The 23,207-nt window shown below is 39.4% G+C and overlaps 1 protein-coding gene across 1 annotated transcript in view; it reads right to left on the minus strand.

Annotated features, from left to right (window-relative positions):
- The window catches only part of cntfr (ciliary neurotrophic factor receptor), a 415,519-nt gene that overhangs the window by 372,391 nt on the left and 19,921 nt on the right, over positions 1-23,207 (minus strand). The window lies entirely within an intron of this gene.

Genomic DNA, 23,207 nt, shown 5'->3' on the forward strand with positions numbered 1-23,207 from the left:
CTGGCGACTTGTCCAGGGTGTACCCCGCCTTTCGCCTGTAGTCAGCTGGGATAGGCTCCAGCTTGCCTGCGACCCTGTAGGACAGGATAAAGCGGCTAGAGATAATAAGATGAGGTGAGATGTTTCAGAAAAGTCGGGACAGGGGCATGTTTACCCTCTATTTTTAGCAACACTCTGTAAATGTTTGGGAACTGAGGAAGCCAACTGCTGTAGTTTTGAAAGAGAAATGTTGTCGCATTCTTGCCTGATATACAATTTCAGTTACACAATAGTTCAGGGTCTCCTTTGTCATATTTTGCACTTCATAATGCACCAAATGTTTTAAATGGGAGACAGGTCTGGACTGCAGGCAGGCCAGTTTAGCACCTAGACTCTTTTACTACAGAGCCATGCAGTTTTAATATGTGCAGAAAGTGGTTTTGCATTGTCTTGCTGAATGAAAGAAGGCCTTATATTTTTCAAAAAAAACAATAAAATGTCTCAGTTTCAGCATTTGATATGTTGTCTTTGTACTATTTTCAGTAAAATATAGGGTTTCCATGATTTGCAAATATTTGCATTCTGTTTTTATTTATGTTTTACCCAGCATCCAAACTTTTTTAGAATTGGGGTTGTAATTCCACTCCACATTACTTTTTGAATAAGTTGATTAACTTCTGGAGAGACATCAGTAAGAAGATAATTAATATTATGTGACATTTCATAATCATGGTTATTATCTATGGAAAGATGCTTCCATTTTTTATTTATAGTGAAAGCAGATTATATCAGTGTATTATCCTGAAAGCCAGAGCCTCTAAGGCCTTCATCCCTGAAGACATACGATGTGTAACAGTTTGTAAAATAGACTGAAAGCCTGTGCAATTCAGGAGACTGGTCTTTTGTAAGTGCAGGTTAATGACAGAGGTCTCAGGGCTGGACTGGCACAATAGAGAATGAGGCCACCACTGAGCTACTTTAGTCAGAGCTGTGAATAGGAAAAGCTCTGAATTTCAAGCTAAAAATAAGATAAATAAAAACCCTTTGGGTGTTTCATTTACTGAATATATGCTCAGTTGGGGGTCTGTTTAACTTCATTAACTTGCTCACACCTGTGTTTTCAGTGCAGACGGCAGCTCCCGGTGGACCAGCATTATATGCGAAGCTAAAAATATTGTACATCATTCGCTCTGCTGTTGCCCACGATGGAACATGGACAACACCCATACAGGACCAATCAAGAGTCTGGACACACTGACTCATTCATAGGTTTTTCTGTATTTGGACTTTTTTCTACATTGTAGAACAAGACTGAAGATAACAAAACTATGAAATAACACATGGGGCATATGTGGAATTATCATGTGACCTGTACGGACCTGTGCGCACGCTCTTAATAAAACCATTGGGAAAAGTCACATGGCTGGGCAGATACGGATTTTTGAATCCTGTCCGGAAAAAGCCGTAAGTGGCCCCAGACCCATTTCCCGCGCTTCCGTAAACATTAGTGTAATAAATATACAAAGTCTTGTTCTTCCATGTGGTAGTGTCACATCCATTATTCCGAAAAAAAACCACACGACATTTTGCTATCGAGTCATCATCAGATGAAGAAGCCTGAACTGACTCAATTCTAATTTTTTTTCTAAATCAAAGCTCTTTTGTATAGACTTACTGTAATAGGCTTGTATCGATGTTGTGTCCATGAGCTGATCTGAGTTTGAAGTGACTTTTACAAACGATGTTATCGTAAAATCATTTTCATTTCGAGAGAAGAGTAAAGTCAGTTGTATTTCATAGAATTCATACATGTCAAACTATACGGAATGTCCGTATTTTATATGGATTTGATTCAATAAACGTAGTATATGGGCGTACAAATAAAGTTATACGGATTCTTTAAAAAAAACTTCAATATTTATTTAGAGCTATAATCAATTCCCACGATGATAAAAGAGCGCATAACATTTACAAACGTACTGTACACCACAGACAGCACAAACAGCCAGTAAAGAGTCTTATGAAATCGCGCGTTATCTTGTGGTAGCGAGACTTCGTTCCACTTTTGATCATGCGCACACCACATTGCGAGAATCCCGCCAACCGGGAAGTAACATTTTGTTTGAAACGCGTATTTCCACCTGAGCGACTTTCACTAGCGACTGAAAAGATTCTGAATGGGCACTCCGGCAAGATTAACACAGACACTTGCTGTGACATGCAGCCTCGTGAGGTATTGGTGCAGACTGCTAAAAAAGCTGTCATGGAGTACAATTCAGAACATTAGAGTGACACTTTGTGTTTTTGTCAAACATTGGAGCTTTGTATTCATTCTGAAGGTTTATTGTTATTAATATTGAATAAAAAGTAACTGGGATATATCATTGTTAATTATCATTCAAATTTTAGGTAAATTATTTTAATTTGCATCTTATACGGATTTTATAAGGGAAATACAGATTTTGGAGGTTGGTTATACAGGTTTGATTGACCAAAGGTTGACATGTATGAGAATTCAAACTGTTATTTCAAACTTGGGCAAAGGTGATTCAGCATAGAAACAGTTTGCTGTCAACCAAATAAAAACTGATCAGTTTGTTTTTCGCACCCTGTTGTTCACTGTTTTCCACTGTGTATGTTAGTTAAAAAAGGTCATGTGATAAAATGCTCATTGACTGACTTAGGTCGGGCCAGACAGGAAAATATTTGGCTCTTGGTCATTTCAGAATCAGAATTAATTTATTAATCCCTGGAGGGAAATTCAAATTTGCTACCAAGCTCCTGAATCAGAGAAGTAGTAAACATGTCTAAAAATAAAAGATAAAATCATCTGAAAAAAGAATAAATAAAATAAAATACATTTAAATAAGTTCAATAACTTAAGTAAAAGCAACATTAAGTGATTTTATATACAATGATTCATATATATATATATATATATATATATATATATATATATATATATATATATATATATATATATATATTGCACCTGAGTTAAGGATACAGTATACATGGTAAGACGGTGTACCACAGTTATACAGTGGCATTGTACAGCTTGACTGCAACAGGTAGGAATGATTTCCTGTGTCTCTCAGTTGTGCAACGTGGAAGAATCGGCTGTTTACTGAACGTGCTCCTCCGTTTACCTCGCTGTGCTCGGTCCATACAGCATGACCTCGAGCTAAATATTTTCCCCTCCGGCCCTCCCACTCAATCAATAAGCACATATTATGTAGTTAGAAGGAAAGTGTTGAAACAACCAATATGTTTCATATTTTAGATTCTCCAAAGTAGCCAGCATTTACCTTGACGCTTTGCACACTATTGGTATTATCTTAACCAGCTTCATGAGGGAGTCACCTGGAACATTTTTCAATTAATAGGTGCCTCGTCAAAAGTTCATCTCATTATCTCTAGCTGCTTTATCCTGTTCTACAGGGTCGCAGGCAAGCTGGAGCCTATCCCAGCTGACTATGGGCAAAAGGCGGGGTACACCCTGGACAAGTCGCCAGGTCATCACAGGGCTGACACATAGACACAGACAACCATTCACACTCACATTCACACCTACGGTCAATTTAGAGTCACCAGTTAACCTAACCTGCATGTCTTTGGACTGTGGGGGAAACCGGAGCACCCGGAGGAAACCCACACGGACACGGGGAGAACATGCAAACTCCACACAGAAAGGCCCTCACCGGCCACGGGGCTTGAACCCGGACCTTCTTGCTGTGAGGTGACAGCGCTAACCACTACACCACCGTGCCGCCCTAGTCAAAAGTTAGTTAGTGCAATTTCTTGTCTTCTTAATGAGTTTGAGATCAAACAGTAAACAGTAAATAATAAAAAATACAGTAAATATCCCTATTCCACAACTGTAACAATCCATATTATGTCAAGATCCACTCAACTAAGTAAAGAGAAATGACATCCATCATTACTTTAAGACATGAAGTGACTTTTAATTAATAAAAATAAAGAAAAAAAACCCATTGAATTAGAAGGTGTGTCCAAACTTTTGACTGGTAGTGGATGATAGCGCAAGTACAACATGGGAAACACAGGGATATAAACATGAATAGAATGTCTATAAAGTGTGTGTGTGTGTTCTTAGAAGTAAGCCATCTCAAACGGACTCAAACAGTAACTAATCCGGTTAAAATTCAGGGACGATCGATGTGATAACCAGGATAAGGCCGAGAAATATTTTAGAGAAAATATCTCAAGAACTCATGGGTAAACAAACTAATACATTACTGAAAAGATGGGATTTTAAACATTCAAGCCTTAAGCCTAAAGTCAGTGAAGAAAAATAATAATGTGAAAATTGGAGCAATCCAGAAAAAAAAAAAAAAGAAAAAAAAAAAGATGTTTTGGGCTCAGTCCTGGTCTGGATGCAGTCACAATGCAGATAACATGGTGTAAGTCAAGTGATGAAACGTAATGCAACACAGTATTACCATTGAAACGTAAATTCTAGCCAACAGCATTGTGTTTGGGATTTCTTTATATACAGTGTCTTGCAAAAGTATTCATCCCCCTTGGTGTTTGTCCTGTTTTGTTGCATTACAAGCTGGAATTAAAATGGATTTTTGGAGGGTTAGCACCATTTGAGTTACACAACATTTGATTGCACACAGGTGGATCTTCTTATCTCATCTCATCTCTCGCCGCTTTATCCTGTTCTACAGGGTCGCAGGCAAGCTGGAGCCTATCCCAGCTAACTACGGGCAAAAGGCGGGGTACACCCTGGACAAGTCGCCAGGTCATCACAGGGCTGACACATAGACACAGACAACCATTCACACTCACATTCACACCTACGGTCAATTTAGAGTCACCAGTTAACCTAACCTGCATGTCTTTGGACTGTGGGGGAAACCGGAGCACCCGGAGGAAACCCACGCGGACACAGGGAGAACATGAAAACTCTGCACAGGAAGGCCCTCGCCGGCCACGGGGCTCGAACCCAGACCTTCTTGCTGTCAGGCGACAGTGCTAACCACTACACCCAGGTGGATCTTAGGTGGGGTTTACATTAGACCGTATCAGCAGATCATCAGATTAACGTTTTTAAAACGATTAGTGTGCACACAGCAACGCCAATACACGATTCACCTGCACACAGCAACGCCAATACACGGATACGCTCGGCTCCGCAGGCATCCTGCGCTCCAAATCACTCCGCCCTGAACAGCGAGTGCCCTCTGGAGGGTGCGCACTCCGGCCCTGCGCAGCTCACAGAGCGCACGAGTGGAGTGCACAAGCAGTGATTTGGGACTGAGCCGCTGTGTGTGTGATCTCAGTGCATGTCAGGCATGCGCGTCACTTACCACTTGCAAGTGGAAGGATGGCAAGCCTAAAGACAATCATAACTACACAATGGGCAGTATTTGCATCAGTATTTGCAGTATTTTCATACTTTTATACTCTTTAATGAAAGGTGATACAAGGCGGAAGTCCGCGCCGTTTTTCAGCAGTCGCGTCACATGACCAACGCCAGCGAATCAGGAAGGTGGATGTCACAGTGATGTTGTCCAATGACGACGCCAGCTAGAGCTCAGCACAGTGTATCCGCGTATCCACGTATTCTCAATGTTTACACAGCACCGGATCAGACACGATCTGGATTGAATACGTGGACGCTGGCGGATTCCCGTTTCCCGGCATTTCCAGGCGTTTTAATGTAAACGGACAGTGCATCCGCGAAGAAAACGAGACAGATACGGTCTAATGTAAACTTGGCCTTAATCAATTAATTATGTGACTTATGAAGTGAATTGTTCGGACCAGCTCTTATTTAGGGGTTTCATATAAATACCTATGCACACTCCAGATTTCTGGTTTTTTTTTCATCTTAATTATTGTCTTACAATAAAACAACAATTTGCACCTTTAAAGTGGTAGGCATGCTGTGTAAATTAAATGGTGCTAACCCTCCAAAAATCCATTTTAATTCCAGCTTGTAATGCGACAAAATGGGACAAACACCAAGGGGGAGGAATACTTTTGCAAGACACTGTATTTCAGTATTCTATGGCATAGAAAAATAATCAATCCAAGGTTGTGCAAAAGTCTTATTTCCCTTCTATATTTTCCCTTCTTATTTTCCTAATAGTTAGCTTTGCCAACTATTGCACATTTTCTCTTTATTACTGAACAACATTTCACACTTTTTATCCATTTATAGTGACATTTATTGTGGTGGAACATCTGGAAAGCAAGATAATTCCTTTTCTCCCTTATACTATAAGAAGCTGTAAACAGTTGTTAACTCACCAGTTTCTCTTTCTTTCTCTGTCTTGAAGTTTATAAGACAAACAAAAGATAAATAAGTCAATAAAAATGCAGATTGTCATGTTACCAAGAAACCGCAAAAAAAAAAAAAAAAAAACAGTCTGATGACTTTCCTGTCGGGGGGAAAAATGTCAGAACAACAGATTTACCTTTGACTGTTACTCTGAAAATATCACTTTACAGAAATCTCACCATATCAGCTCACTATTTATTTGAATTATGAGTTTTGAATTATCCGGGGCATCGGCCATACAAGTTCCTGTGAATTAGTCATTACTATTGGAATGATAATCTCTTACAACAAATGCAGTGATTTAAAAAAAACAAAAAAGAAATAAATAAAAAATAGAGTACAAACGTGTTCATCCTAATGTCCTAAACAAGATCACGGAGTTTAAATCCTGAAAATGCCATAACCGTCCATGACTAAGAGCCAAGAGAGCACAATTAGCTGTGCTGACATGGTCTCTGTGATACTAGCCAATCATCTGTGAACTCATATGTGGAAGAGGGCAGATTGCACTTTCTGCTGAGTGTGTGTGTGAGAGAGAGAAACTGGGTGGGAAGTGAGGAACCCAAATTGATGGGAATCCATCCATCCATCCATCCATCCATCCATCATCTTTACTACTTATCCATCAGGGTCACAGAGGAAGCTGGAACAAATCCCATCTGATTTCCAGTGAGAGGTTGGGCAGGTTGCTGGTCGCCAGTCTATCTTGAAGCCAACACAGAGACACACAACCATTCACACTCACATTCACACCTCGGGGCAATTTAGAGTCACCAGTTGACCTAATCAGCATGTCTTTGGACTGTGGGAGGAAACTGGAGCACCTGGAGGAAACCCACACAGGCATGAGGAGAACATGCAAACTCCATACAGAGCACAAAGGCTCCAGTCAGCTACGAGGTTTCATCCCAGAACCTGGTCTCTGTGAGGCGTCAGCACCAACCACTGCACCACTGTGCTGTTCTTTAGGCATGGGTGGTCCAAAATAAATAAATAAATAAATAAATAATTTTTAAAAAGAAGTGCATTTAATTTAAAATGTACTTTGTACATTTGGATCCACTTGGGGCAAAGCCAGCAATCTGAGACAGACACTTCATGACCTTAATGTTATAAAGTTCTATATCCCACTTATTTATTTATCCATCCATCCATCCATCCATCCATCCATCAATTCCAGATAAAACCATATAATTCTAAGGTCACAGCTTGTCAAATTCCATGGCTTTCAAAGCAGAGAGAAATGTAATCAATCAGTCTTATATCTCTTCTTTGAATTATTTATGAGCAATCAACTTAATCCAGTCTTTATACGCATTACAGGGCAGTTGCATCATGTCGAATGACACCTCTGCCTGTCTGTCTCTTTCTCTCTCACACATTGACATTGTTTTGGGTTTTTTTTTTCCTCCCCTCTCATAGGAAACTATGCCCATAAGCATTGCACCACAGCATAAAATAAACCTGCCCTTTCTGGACATGAGTTTGGTGACTGGAGAAAAACAAACAAGCTTGGTTTCCCCAAAGGCTCATGGGATGCACATGACTCCCACTCCACCTGCTTCACATATTGACATGACATCGTGACAGCTAAAGACGACCCCTGTGCCTCCCAACACTGTTTGGGAAAATTAGTCATGCCAAAGCAGGAGACACCCAAACTGAGTTGAACACATGTGCCCAGGACAGGAAGTGCAGAACGAATAAGACCATCCATCACTACTCAGGAGCCCAGCAAGCGAAAAACAAGAAAGGGATGTTAGGGATTACATGCTGCTCAATCACACACAAGTCGAGTCCGACGCAGAAGCCTTGACGGCCGGCTTATATTCTCATAGACGTATGGAGTTAGATACTTTCTCCTGAGCACATCGTAGTTCTAGTTAGTCACAGAGAGCTTAGTATTTTAATAAGGATTTCTAGTTAGACTCAAAGATTTGTTTGTTCCACTTTTTCTGTTCACATACACTTACTTGCTCCCGGATAGAGTGAATAAATTTAACTTGTATGCAGATCTAATAGGAAACATCTCATCTCATTATCTCTAGCCGCTTTATCCTTCTACAGGGTCGCAGGCAAGCTGGAGCCTATCCCAGCTGACTACGGGCGAAAGGCGGGGTACACCCTGGACAAGTCGCCAGGTCATCACAGGGCTGACACATAGACACAGACAACCATTCACACTCACATTCACACCTACGGTCAATTTAGAGTCACCAGTTAACCTAACCTGCATGTCTTTGGACTGTGGGGGAAACCGGAGCACCCGGAGGAAACCCACGCGGACACAGGGAGAACATGCAAACTCCGCACAGAAAGACCCTCGCCGGCCACGGGGCTCGAACCCGGACCTTCTTGCTGTGAGGCGACAGCGCTAACCACTACACCACCGTGCCGCCCGCTATATTTTATACAAAATAAAATTAAAGTCATAACTAGAAGGGCACTCAGTAGAGTCCATACCTCAACCAAGCCAGATATTATCAGCATCAAAAGCAAAGCACTTGAACCTTGGATAATACTAAAGCTGTACACCAAATTTCATGAAACTCTGTTAACTACTTTTTGAGTTACACTGGGAACAGACAAAAAAAAAAAAAAAACCTCTTGGATCTACATACATATCTGGATTTGCATCAAAATCTAATCAATTGTTCCTTGGCCCATGGCTCACCTTTCCTCAAAATTAAATCAACATCCGTTTACTACTTTTTGAGTTACGTTTGGAACAGACAAACAAATGGGCACAAAAACACAACTTCCAACAAAGTTTGCAGAGGTAATTTGTAAGACGCACACCATTACATAATTTATTTATTTATTCTTTTTTTTCCAGGAAATTGAGTCGTACATGAGCTGATAGCCAACAAGGCACGTAGTACTGAGTTGGCTCTAAGCCATGCACGACAAGACTAAGTGGAATAATTGTTTAATTCTGTCCACATTCACTGGATTTTAAGAAACAGAGCATTTTTATTTTTAGCAAATTCGATAAATAAAAACTATACAAAACATCTGACAAAATAATTTCCACTTAGAACCTAAACAAACCGGCGAAATGACAGTAGCAATTTGTGAAAAATGCAATAATTCTTGAAAAATTAAAAAAAAAAACAAGATATGTTCTCATCTCATTCTCATTATCTGTAGCCGCTTTATCCTGTTCTACAGGGTCGCAGGCAAGCTGGAGCCTATCCCAGCTGACTACGGGCGAAAGGCGGGGTACACCCTGGACAAGTCGCCAGGTCATCACAGGGCTGACACATAGACACAGACAACCATTCACACCTACGGTCAATTTAGTCACCAGTTAACCTAACATGCATGTCTTTGGACTGTGGGGGAAACCAGAGCACCCGGAGGAAACCCACACGGACACGGGGAGAACATGCAAACTCCACACAGAAAGGCCCTCGCCGGCCACGGGGCTTGAACCCGGACCTTCTTGCTGTGAGGCGACAGCGCTAACCACTACACCACCATGCCACCCCCAAGATATGTTCTTACTGTCAAATACTTTTATTCCATATTTTGTTGCTTTTTTAATTTTTTTCTTGGGTTTTGTTTTCAGTAGAATTTTTACTTCATCCTCGGTTGGTTCAGCAACACGCTCCGCCGTTTTGTTTTTCTCTACTCACAGTATATGAGCTGATATCCTAGTAGTAGAGTAGCCAAGCAGAGCATGCGATTGCTCATATTCAGTGAATGCCGATGGAATAAATTTATATATATTCTAAAAAGGAAAAAATTGAAATCCACCCTAAAAAAAATCACAATGAAAACAAATCAGTATGAAAAGATTCAAATAGTTTAAATGTTTCAATTCAGATTTTGTTCATTTTCGTCAGCCAGTCAACCCGGCCAATGTCCAAATATGAGTCATAATAAACCTTTTGAAATAGTAGATAAAGTGTTATTTTGTTTGCATTTAAAAAAAAAATTATGTATTCACCACCGATTCCTAAAAAGAAAAAAAAAAGAACAGAACAACTCTCTGTCAAAAGTTTTAAAACAAACTTTTCAAATCATTAAAAAAATTGATTTTCTTGTCAAAAATTGCAAGAGATTTTCATTTCCATCACTCAGCCTGGCCAATAACCACCTACTTCTACAGGAAAAGGAAATTTGACCATCATAGACAGTTTTCAGTTTTGCATGACATCTAGAGGCAGGTGTGTGTGTGTGCGCGCATGTGTGTGTCGGGGTGTGTGTCTATCACAAGTCCGGGCTATCACAAAGCTCAAAACCATTTTAAATCTAATGCCTACTATATCAAGCCAATGAGATGGTAAAAGTCAAAATTGTGTGGTGTGTGTGTGTGTGTTACAGAACCTCACCTGAACACTGTCGATTTGGACAAAGAACTGTAATCATAAAGACTGTCCTGTGCTCAACCCAGGAATCTTATTCCCAGCTGCTCATAGTGAACATGCTTTCAACACACTGAGAACTGTTTGATTTTCGTCTTCTCCATCTGCACACTGTAATGTTCACTTTTGCGTCTGGCTTTTCTCAACGTTTCTTCCTCGTGTCATCGCAGGGAGTTTTTCCTGGCCACTGTTGCCTCTGGCTTGCACATTCGGGATCGAAATCTACCTCCGGATCTCTGTAAAGCTGCTTTGTGACCATTGTTAAACGTGCTGTACAAATAAAAGTTAATTGAGTACACATCTGTTGCTCTGTGGGCGGGGCTTCTGATCGTGAGACTATGGAGATCTTGTACAGTGTTATCATCCGTCCTACGTTGTTTTTTTTTTAATCTCTCTATACTTACATATTGTTCCCCAGATATCTTTATGTATGGACAAAGATGTGATCTGTAACTCTGAGAATGTGAATCAGGATCCATTGGATTATTCATAAACAAACAGTCGCATGTCTGGCTCAATGTAATCTGGTTCCATACTTGGCGTGCAGCTCTCCTCGCCAGTCCCTCTTCGACTCTGTTTCTGGTCAAATGTCAGGAAACACAATCCCTGTCCTTAAGCACTTTCATCGCCCGCTGTTGCAAGGGACACTTAGCAACACGACCAAAACAACTTCACATGCCACCGAGTCACAAACAGCCATGCATCTTCCTGTCAACACCTTCTGCCAGAGTCGCTTGGACCTCACCTTTGTCCCTAAAAGACTGTGTGCTGCTAAAAGCCCGTCCTAATCAGAGCAAAGCTCATTTCCAAAAACCCATCAGAGTGTTTTATAAACTGTATTCGAGCAAGCAGGTGTTTGCCTCTCGAGCGTGTCGGCTCAAAGCGAGCCATGGAGAAAACATTTTCTTCACTTCACAGGTAGGGTGATTATATGCTTCCTGGGCCTCTTTTCCAGCTTGCAGGCATGAAACACAGATTAGCAGCATTAGAGTAGCCATATAACGCTTGTTATGCTAAATCCTCCTGTTCAAATGAAGTGGTCTTAAGTCATCAAGGGATAAATCCTCTCCGCCAGTTCCCAATCAAACAGTCTTTAGCAAAGGGGTCGTGATTAACGAAAAATTTGAATACACCAAATGAAGAAATAATAAAGCTCATGATATGAATTCACTTTTTCTCGATTTCAGATGTGCAATCTGCTCTCAATTTCATTGCTACAAAAAATGTCATGTTTAGCTACAACTTATTTGGAGCTTATTTGGAGTGACATGACATGTGTATGAGATGCTCTGAAATGGACTGGTGTGTGTTCAGATATTCAGGGTCATGCTGGATCCAGAATCTATCCCTAGAAGACTGGAACACACCCAGTCCATCAACACAATCATATTCACACACACATTCACACTTCGGGGCAATTTAAAGTAGCCAGTTCAACTTCTGGCACGTAACTGGGAGGTTGAAGGAAACTGGAGAACTTGGCACAGATCCACCATTCCATCCATGTTTTCCCAAGTATTTCCTCACTTGGTCAAGCCAATTCCCACCCACTAAGTTATTCTTCCCTATTACATGACAGCTCTAGTCAAACTCTGTTTAACAATTATTCCAGGAAATCAAATCATACATGAGCGGATATCAGCTACAGTATAAGCCATGTACGATGAGATTGAGTGGAATAATGGTTTTATTCTATCCACATTCACTGGATTTTTAGAAACGGAGCATTTTTATTTTTTGCAAATTCGATAAATAAAAACACAATACAAAAGTCCGACAAAATCATTTCCGCTTAGAACATAAACAAACTGGCGAAATGACAGTAGCAATTTGTGAAAAATGCTACAGCAACAATAATTCTTGAAAAAAAAGATATGTTCTTACCATCAAATACCTTTCTTCCATATTTTGTTGCTTTTTTTGGGGGGGGGGTCTTTGGTGATTGGTAAACAAACTTAAATGTGCATTACCACCACCAACTGGGCTGGAGTGTGGAACAGGACATATGGGGAGGGGGGGAGAGACGAGGACTATAACCTTTTAGCCATTTCTGTTTTATTTTAAAAATACGTGATAAAGATTTTTGGGGTTTTGTTTTCAAGTAGAGTTTTTATTTCATCCTTGATTGGTTCAGCAACCTGCTCCGCCATTTTGTTTTTCTCTACTCATGGTATATGAGTTGATATCCTAGTAGTAGACTAGCCAATCAGAGCAAGCGATTGCTCATATCCAGTGAATGTGGATAGTATATATATATATATATATATATATATATATATATATATATATATATATATATATATCCAGGGTGCGATTTGTCAAAAAACCAGAAGGGGGGATGTTTTTTTTTAACTCATGAAAGGTCACAAAATTAAGGTAACAATAGGCTAACAGCTCAATAACATCCGATGATATCAAATGAATAACACTAAATGAAAACGAACACTAAACCAGAGATAGTAAATTCATCTTCCTATCTCTCTGACTAAATACACAAACACTAACACAACAAAGTTCGCATTGCTTGTCGCGTTGCTGTGATGTTTCTCTCCCTCCGGATTAAATGGACAGTGACTCGAAAATCACTAAAATACATGAATACTAAATGAACAGTTTGCTCTGATGGCGCAGTTCACATTGTGCCCAGCTTTCCGATTTAAACAGTTTTTTCTCATCCTTATACTTCCTGTTTCATGGACTGTAACGGATTTGCTTATTTAGTAATTTTAATACAGAATTTACTTTGAAATTATAATCAGACACTCCAACGCCCCCCCTAAAAAAAAAAAATTGGCCGTGAAAAAGGCGGCATCCGCCAAAAGGCACGCTGTTTGCATCCCTGCAGATACATTGATACATTGTAGATAATAATATCTTTGCATTCTATGAGAACGCAAAGATATTGTTATTATCTACAACGTATCTATTTGCTGGGGACGTTCGTGAACATCAAAGCTGCCACTTCGGGTCATTTTGAAAGTGAGTGCAATGTAGACCATAGAAAACTGTGTCACAACATGCCTGTCATGTCAACTTTTTTTTTGGTTTGTTTGTTTTATTGACGGGGTTGTCCCCGCGGATTTTTTTTCAGCAGAGATAAAAACCAGAGGGGGGGATGATCCCCCCAGCAAATCGCACCCAGTATATATCATCTCATTATCTGTAGCTGCTTTATCCTTCTACAGGGTTGCAGGCAAGCTGGAGCCTATCCCAGCTGACTACGGGCGAAAGGCGGGGTACACCCTGGACAAGTCGCCAGGTCATCACAGGGCTGACACATAGACACAGACAACCATTCACACTCACATTCACACCTACGCTCAATTTAGAGTCACCAGTTAACCTAACCTGCATGTCTTTGGACTGTGGGGGAAACCGGAGCACCCGGAGGAAACCCACGCAGAAATGGGGAGAACATGCAAACTCCACACAGAAAGGCCCTCGCCGGCCACGGGGCTCGAACCCAAGACCTTCTTGCTGTGAGGCGACAGCGCTAACCACTACACCACCGTGCCGCCCCCCTCTCTCTCTCTATATATATATATATATATAAATTTTTATTTTATGACTTGTACATTATCAAGTCAGTAGAAAAACATTTTAAAGTCCAAATGTTCGTTTTCCAGTACAAAATCAAATGTTACAGAAAAAAAAAGTTTGTATCTGAGCAGCATATTACCTCAGAGACCACTTTTCAGATTAAAAAGAAAACAAATCCAGTGACTGTGGATAGAATAATATCTACTATACTCTTATTTCTTATTTTTTGGATACATATTTCTATGACTTTGTTGGTTTTTGTTGAAAAGTAATTATATAGTTTTAGTTTAAGATGAATGAATAAAGGGCGGCATGGTGGTGTAGTGGTTAGTATTGTCGCCTCACAGCAAGAAGGTTATGGGTTCGAGCCCAGTGGCTGACGGGGACCTTTCTGTGTGGAGTTTGCATGTTCTCCCCGTGTCTGCATGGGTTTCCTCCGGGTTCTCCGGTTTCCCCCACAGTCCAAAGACATGTAGGTTAGGCTAATTGGTGGCTCTAAATTGACCGTAGGTGTGAATGTGAGTGTGAATGGTTGTGTGTCTCTATGTGTCGGCCCTGCGATGACCTGGCAACTTGTCCAGGGTGTACCCTGCCTCTTGCCCATAGTCAGTTGAGATAGGCTCCAGATTGCCCACAACTCTATACAGGATAAGCAGTTATGGATACATGAATAAAGTTACTATTATCACTACCAACCAGGGAGTCTAGGACAAACACGACTTTCTTCCACAACATCATTGCAAAAAATGATTTCTTGTTGAGAGAAAATATCTTTAATATGGGTGAATTTATCTATTATTTCTTGTTAGAAGTTTACTAGAACTCAAATGTAAGATTATTTAGCTTACTTTGAGACACTTTTACTAATTTCAAGCCTTAAATTTTCTTATTCTATTGGCAGATAATTTTGCTCATTTTAAGCATTCAATTCTAGAAAGAAGCAAAATTATCTGCCAATAGAATAAGAAAATTTAAGGCTTGAAATTAGTAAAAGTGTCTCAAAGTAAGCTAAATAATCTTATATTTGAGTTCTAGTAAACTTCTAATAAGAAATAATAGATAAATTCACCCATATTAAAGATATTTTCTCTCAACAAGAAATCATTTTTTGCAGTGTATGAACCCAACCAATGCATCTTTTTGATCTACTGCTCCTACTGTATCACATGGAGACATAACACACTCAAATTAAAAGTTCTATCTGCCCTCTGGAGGTGAGGTGGCCAAGTGGTTAGAGCGCTTGACTGCCAAGCGAACGGTTCAAGCCTCGCCTCGGATGGTGATCTGGGGCTCGCCTCCTGTCCACCCAGCAGTGAATGGGGACCTGGTGGAAACACTGGGGAAGTTAAAGGCGGCGAGGAAAGGAACTGGCCACCCTACCTCACCATGCCGACGGCCTAGACAGAGTGTGCTCTCTAACAGGCACTCCCCAACGTACGTACGAAAACGTATATGGGACTCTTTGACTTGACTTGATCTGCCCTCTTCCACATACATGAGCTCAAAGACACCTATGATTGGCTAGTGTTGTTTTGACTGACAGGGGAGAAACTACACCATCCCTCCCATTCAAAGAGCGCAGCCTGTTGACGCCTGACCATGCATAGTTCTGTCATCATCAAGATTCAACCTCGACATCTCCAGAGAATAGGACAAGCGCTTTTTCATGCACCACTCACTGTATTTTTAATAAGCTCTGGTCCTTTCTGTGATCGCATTACCTTGTTCTTTGACACTGAGTCCAGCTCATTTAACCGGCTTGTTCTGCTTCGATACATCACCTGGATTTTGAATAACCCCAGTGCAGGTGAAAAGTGCTTAGTCCAGAGAAGAGCGAGAGAATCGCTGAGACGGCCAGCTTTCGGGAACACTCAGCTCTCCGGCGCATCGGCTCACCTTTCCTCAGCTGCAGTCTGTCTGATTGTGCTTGCTGATAATACCAATCTGTATAATGTTTTTTTTTTTTAAATTTTACATGCAAGGCCACGAACGCAGAAATGAAAGCGAAGCAGACAGACGGCGTTCTCATCTGACCCGAAACAGATGGCGCGGCTGGTGAACACTTGCGAGGCATATTCGCAGAGCTGTGTTAACACAAAGCACGAGCATCTTGATACATGCTAAACTGCAATATGTTCATATGTTTGGAGAGTTACAGTGCTAATATAGGCTTTTATTTGTCAAAGAAAAAAGATGTTGACCGCAAAAATAAACACAAATAAACACAGATAATCCTTTACAGACGGCTAACACGTGCGGCGAGGCTATAAATGGGATGCTGAGTTGATTCATATCCAGCATTACTCACATTTTCAATGTTCCAGCATAGCGGGTGCTGTCTATAGATCAGCTGCTTATGATTCCACTGAGCCCATCTATATCCCATAGGGCTATAAAACGCTCTGGCATTTTGGGTAATGTATGCATCACCATTCAAGGCCACAATAGTGGTAATGGGCATCCACAGGCTTCAATTGTCTTTGCTCAGGCCTGATATATGCAAGGGTCATCTCTGCCAGCACCATAAATCCTTATTTCACTTAAACAGCAAGAAGGAGATGCAGCAAGGGCAGCTCTTATTAAGACTCGTGTAAATGGCCAGCTGGCTAGTAGAGTCTGTGCTACTGGGGTTAGCAGGGCTCATCTACACAACATAATTGATCGCCTGCTCTGGAACGACCAGCTCGCTCTCTTTGGTGCATTTATGAGACTTCCAAAATGACCGGGGTTGTTTTTACACTGCTGCAATGTCACCCAGGTCATGATTGCTGCGAAGAAGCAGCAGTAGAAGCAAATAAAAGCTGCACATTATTGTTGATGCCAAGTCCGTGATCCAGTGACTTTTCCACAACAGCAGCGGGAAACTCTGCGTACAACATCTGTGCAACGAGGAGCTCAAGGACGGCTGACCTCTGGCATACGGGTCAATCTATTTTTCTCTCAATAACACTGGAGGGCCAGGCTGTAACATAAGTGCTTTTTTCTCAGTTGGATGATTACTAAGAAAGATTGCTTTTGATGCTCAAAGACAGGAGCTGATTGAAGTTTATTTGATCTTGTACTGAATACAAGCCTCTGATACACCAGACTGATGTCTTGTATAAAATGATACTTTCTTTGATAATTTCCGCAAACAATGGAAACCTTTGTGCACGGCAATTAATTTTGACATTTCAGACAGAGGACCCTGAAATGCATGTCACATGGCAACATAAGTATTATTATAAATGTATCAGAGCACAGTGAAACACACACACACACACACACACACACACACACACACGTCTCACTATCCTTGTGAGGACCTTCCATTGACAATTATTATTGCAGATAATGAATGCTGTGCCTGCACCTAAAACTAACCCCAACCTTAACCTCAGGAATGAAAATGAAACTTTTTGGCTCATTCATTCATTCATTCATTCATTCATTCATTTAATTAAAAAACAAACAAAAGAAAACCACAACAGCAGCAATGTCCTTGTGGGGACCATCCAAATGTCCCCACAAGGTCGAAATTGTCAGATTTTACGATCCTTGTGGTGACATTTGGTCCTCAGTAGTATATAAAAACACACACACACACACACACACACACACACACACACACACACATCTCACTATCCTTGTGAGGACCTTCGACTGACAATTATTGCTGCAATTAATTAATGCTGTGTCTGCACTTAAACCTAACCCCTACCATATCCTCAGTAATGAAAAGGACACTTTTTTGAGTTCCTTTTAAAAATGTATTTATTTATTTAATATTTAAAAAGACACAACAGCAGGAATTTCCTTTTGGGGACCATTCAAATGTCCCCACAAGGTCAAAATTGTCAGATTTTACTATCCTTGTGGGGACATTTGGTCCTCAGCAGTATAGAAACACACACACACACACACACACACACACACACACACACACACACACACACACACACGTCTAACTATCCTTGTGAGGACCTTCGACTGACAATTATTGCAGTTAATTAATGCTGTGCCTGCACTTAAACCTAACCCCAACCATATCTTCAGTAATGAAAATGAACCTTTTTTTGGCTCTTTTTAAAAATTAATTTAAAAAAAAAAGCAACAATTTCCTTTTGGGGACCATTCAAATGTCCCCACAAGGTCAAAATTGTCAGATTTTACTATCCTTGTGGGGACATTTGGTCCTCAGTAGTATATAAACAGACACACACACACACACACACACACACACACACACACACACACACACACACACACACGTCTAAATATCCTTGTGAGGACCTTCGACTGACAATTATTGCAGTTAATTAATGCTGTACCTGCACTTAAACCTAACCCCGACCGTATCCTCAGTAATGAAAAGGAAAATTTTTTTGGCTCTTTTTTAAAATTATTTTTTTAAAAAGCAGCAATTTCCTTTTGGGGACCATTCAAATGTCCCCACAAGGTCAAAATGATCAGATTTTACTATTCTTGTGGGAACATTTGGTCCTCAGTAATATATAAAAATACACACATTTGTCTCATTATCCTTGTGAGGACCTTCCATTGACAATTATTATTGTAGTTAATTAATGCTGTGCCTGCACATAAACCTAACCTTAACCTCAGTAATGAAAAGGAACCTTTTTTTTTTTTTATAAAACACAACAGCAGCAATTTCCTTTTGGGGTCCATCCAAATGTCCCCAACAAGGTTGAAATTGTCAGATTTTACTATCCTTGTGGGAACATTTGGTCTTCAGTAGTATATAATCACACACACACACACCACTCCGTTTTTTTTTCTTCTGTCATTAATCTCAGTGAAAACAAAAAATAAATAAATAAATAAAGCGATTTGTACTCGACTTCATACAAAAGGCCATTACTCAGTGTTTCACGGTGGAAAAGCAATGATGCACAGAAGGGTTTGACAAGACTTTTTATTTGTCACTAAAGCTTAGTCTGAGGCCAAACAAACAATGGGTATGAGTTCTAGTAATCTTTATTTCTTAAGATAAAGACACATATCTTCAGTGAAAAACATTAAAACAGCTAATATATATATATATATATATATATATATATATATATATATATATATATATATATATGACAAAAATGCTAAAAATCTCCTGTTCACAATTTATACTTAAAAATTAGTCGATTTATCTAAGAATTCTTAAATCTACTGGAATTTATTTGAGGGTGATGGCTATTGCTTTTGCTGAGGTTATATGATATTTCTTTCCTTTTCGGCAAAATAGCATATACGATAACAGCTGGGAGACAGGTCTAAATTACATTTCTTAAACGTATTAACATCTGCTTTCTCTAAGAAATAATGGATATTTATTTTCTTTGAGCAATATTTCTTTTTATAACATCTGTCTAAAAAATTCTGAATTTTCAGCCTACAGTTTGTTTTGGCCATGGTTTGGAAATGGTGAAGGAACTCGTAAAGGTTTAAAACCTCTTAAAATGTGTCGAAATACCACATATATCAAACTACCCATGCTTTAACATGCACACACAGGAGTCAGGATGCGAATGTAAAAAGACAATCCATGAGTCGTGACAAGGAAATTCTCGACTCCGCATCGGGAACATAATGCTGAGAATTGCATGATAGAAGCGGCAAGACTTCGCAACGAAATAAAGGAACAGAAAGAATACAGAGAAAAGGGATAAATAATGAAGGGATGAACTTAGAACACATGGATACAATCAAGAAAAGGCACTGATGAGAGGACGGGGTGGAGACGAGACTCGAGTCGAAAGAAAGGCCCATGCCGAGGTAAATGACAAAAGCAAGAAAGTGCTGGGAAATGTGCCGCGAAGAGGAGGAATTCATGGCACATGTTACGTGGACAGGTTTCAGTAGCATGAATTTCACCCCACCACTTTTGTCAACTCTGATTTAGTCTACAGTGGTCAAAAAAAAAAAGGCATTTTAGCTTGGATGGAAAGGTACGGAAGCCGCGAGAGGCCCTTCATATAATCCTTTTTTTTATTCACCTTGTTATCCCGAGATAACGACATAATTAATTCAGGATCTCGAGAAAACAACACAATTAATTCGAGATCTTGAGAAAACAAAACCGTTATTTCGAGATCTCGAGAAAACAAAACAATTATTCCGTGATCTCGAAATGGTTCATTCAGGTGCGCCAAGAGACTTGTGATGTGCTGACTTTGGGGCTATTTCTCATTCTGTATAGACGCAACTTTGGTCATTAGAATGTCTGGAATAATCGATCACCTAATAACGCAATATTTTGATCAGGGGTTGACACAGGGAGAGATTGCATTAAGTCTTTTAATAAGGGATAATTTTAAAATTAGTCCGCGGCACCTCCGCAGAAGACTCAGCTGTTTTCTCGAGATCATGAAATAATTGTTTTGTTTTTTCGAAATCACGGAATAATTGTCTTGTTTTCTCGAGATCACGGAATAATTGTTTTGTTTTCTCGAGATCTTGAATTAGTTGTGTTGTTTTCTCGACATCCTGAATTAATTATGTTGTTATCTCGGAATAATGGTTTTGTTTTCTCGAGATCTCGAATTAGTTGTGTTGTTTTCTCAAGATCCTGAATTAATTTTGTCGTTATCTCGGGATAACAAGGTGAATAAAAAAAGATTATATGAAGGGCCTCTCTCGGCTTCCGTAGAAAGGTATGGCAAATAAGTAAATATTTTAATTAATTAATTAATTAATTAATTAATTAATTAATTAATTAATTAATTAACCCTTGTTAGTTAGCTATGGAGCAGGTCTAATTAACAGTTATTCCACAAAATCGAGTCATACATGAGCTGACAGTTGGCTACAAGCCTCTTACGATGAGACTGAATGGAATAACTGTTTTATTTTATCCACATTCACTGGATTTTGAGAAACAGAGCATTTTTATGTTTATTTTTTTGCAAATTCGATAAACAAAAACTTAATCCAAAATGTCCGACAAAATAATTTCTGCTTAGAATGTAAACAAACAGGTGAAATGACAAGATCAATTTGTGAAAAATGCTAGAATAATAATTCTTGAAAAATAAAAAAATACGTTCTTATCATCAAATACTTTTCTTCCATATTTTGTTGCTTTTTTTTGTAGTTTGGGGGGTTTATTTTTGAATCGAGCTTTTATTTCATCCTCGGTTGGTTCAGCAACACGCGCTGCCATTTTGCTTTTCTCTACTCATGGTATATGAGCTGATAGCCTAGTAGTAGAGTAGCCACTCAGAGTGCGTGATTGCTCATATCCAGTGAATGTGGATAGAATAATGCTCATTAGTCACTATTCTCTCTACCGTTTAAAGTACTACGTGTAATAAAACCTTGCTTTAAAACTGACTTGTGATCATAGATCATTTTTTTTTTACATCAATTACTGAGCTTTGTTTTCCCTGGGTTTCTCTTCACTTCCCTGCTCTCTTTGCTGCAAACTTAATAATCTCCTGTTCTTCTTTTTCCACCCAGTGACTCGAGCTTAATTTCTGTTTGCTTTCTGCAAAATAAGAGTTAAATTTAGACAAAGAACAGAGAGAGAGAGAGTGAGAGAGTACAAATCATCCAAACTGGCTTCAAATCTACTTGATGTCAAAAAAGAAAAAAAAAAGATCAATCAAGCGTAATGTAGTTAGATTTTATGTGATTTCAGAGAGATGAAATAATAACAGACCATCAGGCACGAGCGTAACCCTATTCCTATTTGGAGTCATCACAACTTCTCATGCAAATTAAGTCATGCAAACTGTTACTACGCTGTACGAGCATAGAATTGAAAGTATCTGATGCATAGTCAGCATGTGTCCTAAATGGGGACGGAAAAAAGGGGAAAAAATGCTGTAGGAATGAATGTTTTTGCTGTTAGCACAAAATTATACCCTGATCCAGCAGAACACAGCGTTTGTCCGAGAGTGTGAGGGTACGTGTGACATCTGCCTGGTGACCCTTAATACATCTGCTGTTACACTACATCAGCCTGGATTCAGCACACTGAGACACAGAGGGAGGTTTGATATGTTGTCATCGGAGGAGACAAAAAAAAAGACTGGTGTAGATGTGAGAAATTGGGTAACTGGGCCATATCTGATATGAAATATTTGTAGTTGGCTCAGCTGTGTTTAACAAGCAATGATGGATATACGGTATTATTCTAAACCCACATTCAGTGAATATGAGCAAGCGTGCACTCTGTTTGGCTACTCTACTACTAGGATATCAGCTCATATACCATGAGTAGAGAAAAAATGGCAGATCATGCTGCTGAGGATGAAATAAAAATTCAACTTGAAAACAAAACCCCCCAAAAATACAAAAAAAGCAACAAAATATGGAATGAAAGTATTTCATGGTAAGAATGTATCCTTTTTTAATTTTCAAGCATTATTATTATTATTATTATTATTATTATTATTATTATTATTATTATTATTATTATTATCACATTTTTCACAAATTGCTCCTGTCATTTCACTGGTTTGTTTACCAGTGAAATCTTTAAGCATTAAAACTTGTTTAATTTTTTTAGACTGGTTCAAAAGCTCAAAGAAGTTTGAAAATTACAGAACCGAAATGTCCAAGGAAGAATTAAATAAATGTCTAAAGCCATTCTATACCTCAGCACGACAGCAAGACGGCACTTTCTACAAAAAAACACAACACTAAAGTCGATTCGTGCAGCCATCGATAGGTTTTTAAGAAGTCCGCCTAAGCAGAAATGATTTTGTTAAACATTTAAACTATTTGAATCTTTTCATACTGATTTGTTTTCCTTGTGATTTCTTCTTTTTTAAGGGTGGATTTGTATTTTTTCCTTTTGAGAATATATATAAATTTATTCTATCCACAATCTCTGGATATGAGCAATCGCGCACTCTGATTGGCTCCTCTACTACTAGGATATCAGCTCATATAACACGAGTAGAGAAAAAAACAATGGCCGAGCGTGTTGCTGAACCAACCAAGGATGAAATAAAATCTACTCGAAAACAAAACCCCCAAAAAAGCAATAAAATATGGAATGAAAG

Source organism: Neoarius graeffei, chromosome 25, assembly GCF_027579695.1.
Source record: "Neoarius graeffei isolate fNeoGra1 chromosome 25, fNeoGra1.pri, whole genome shotgun sequence".
Taxonomy (NCBI): domain Eukaryota; kingdom Metazoa; phylum Chordata; class Actinopteri; order Siluriformes; family Ariidae; genus Neoarius; species Neoarius graeffei.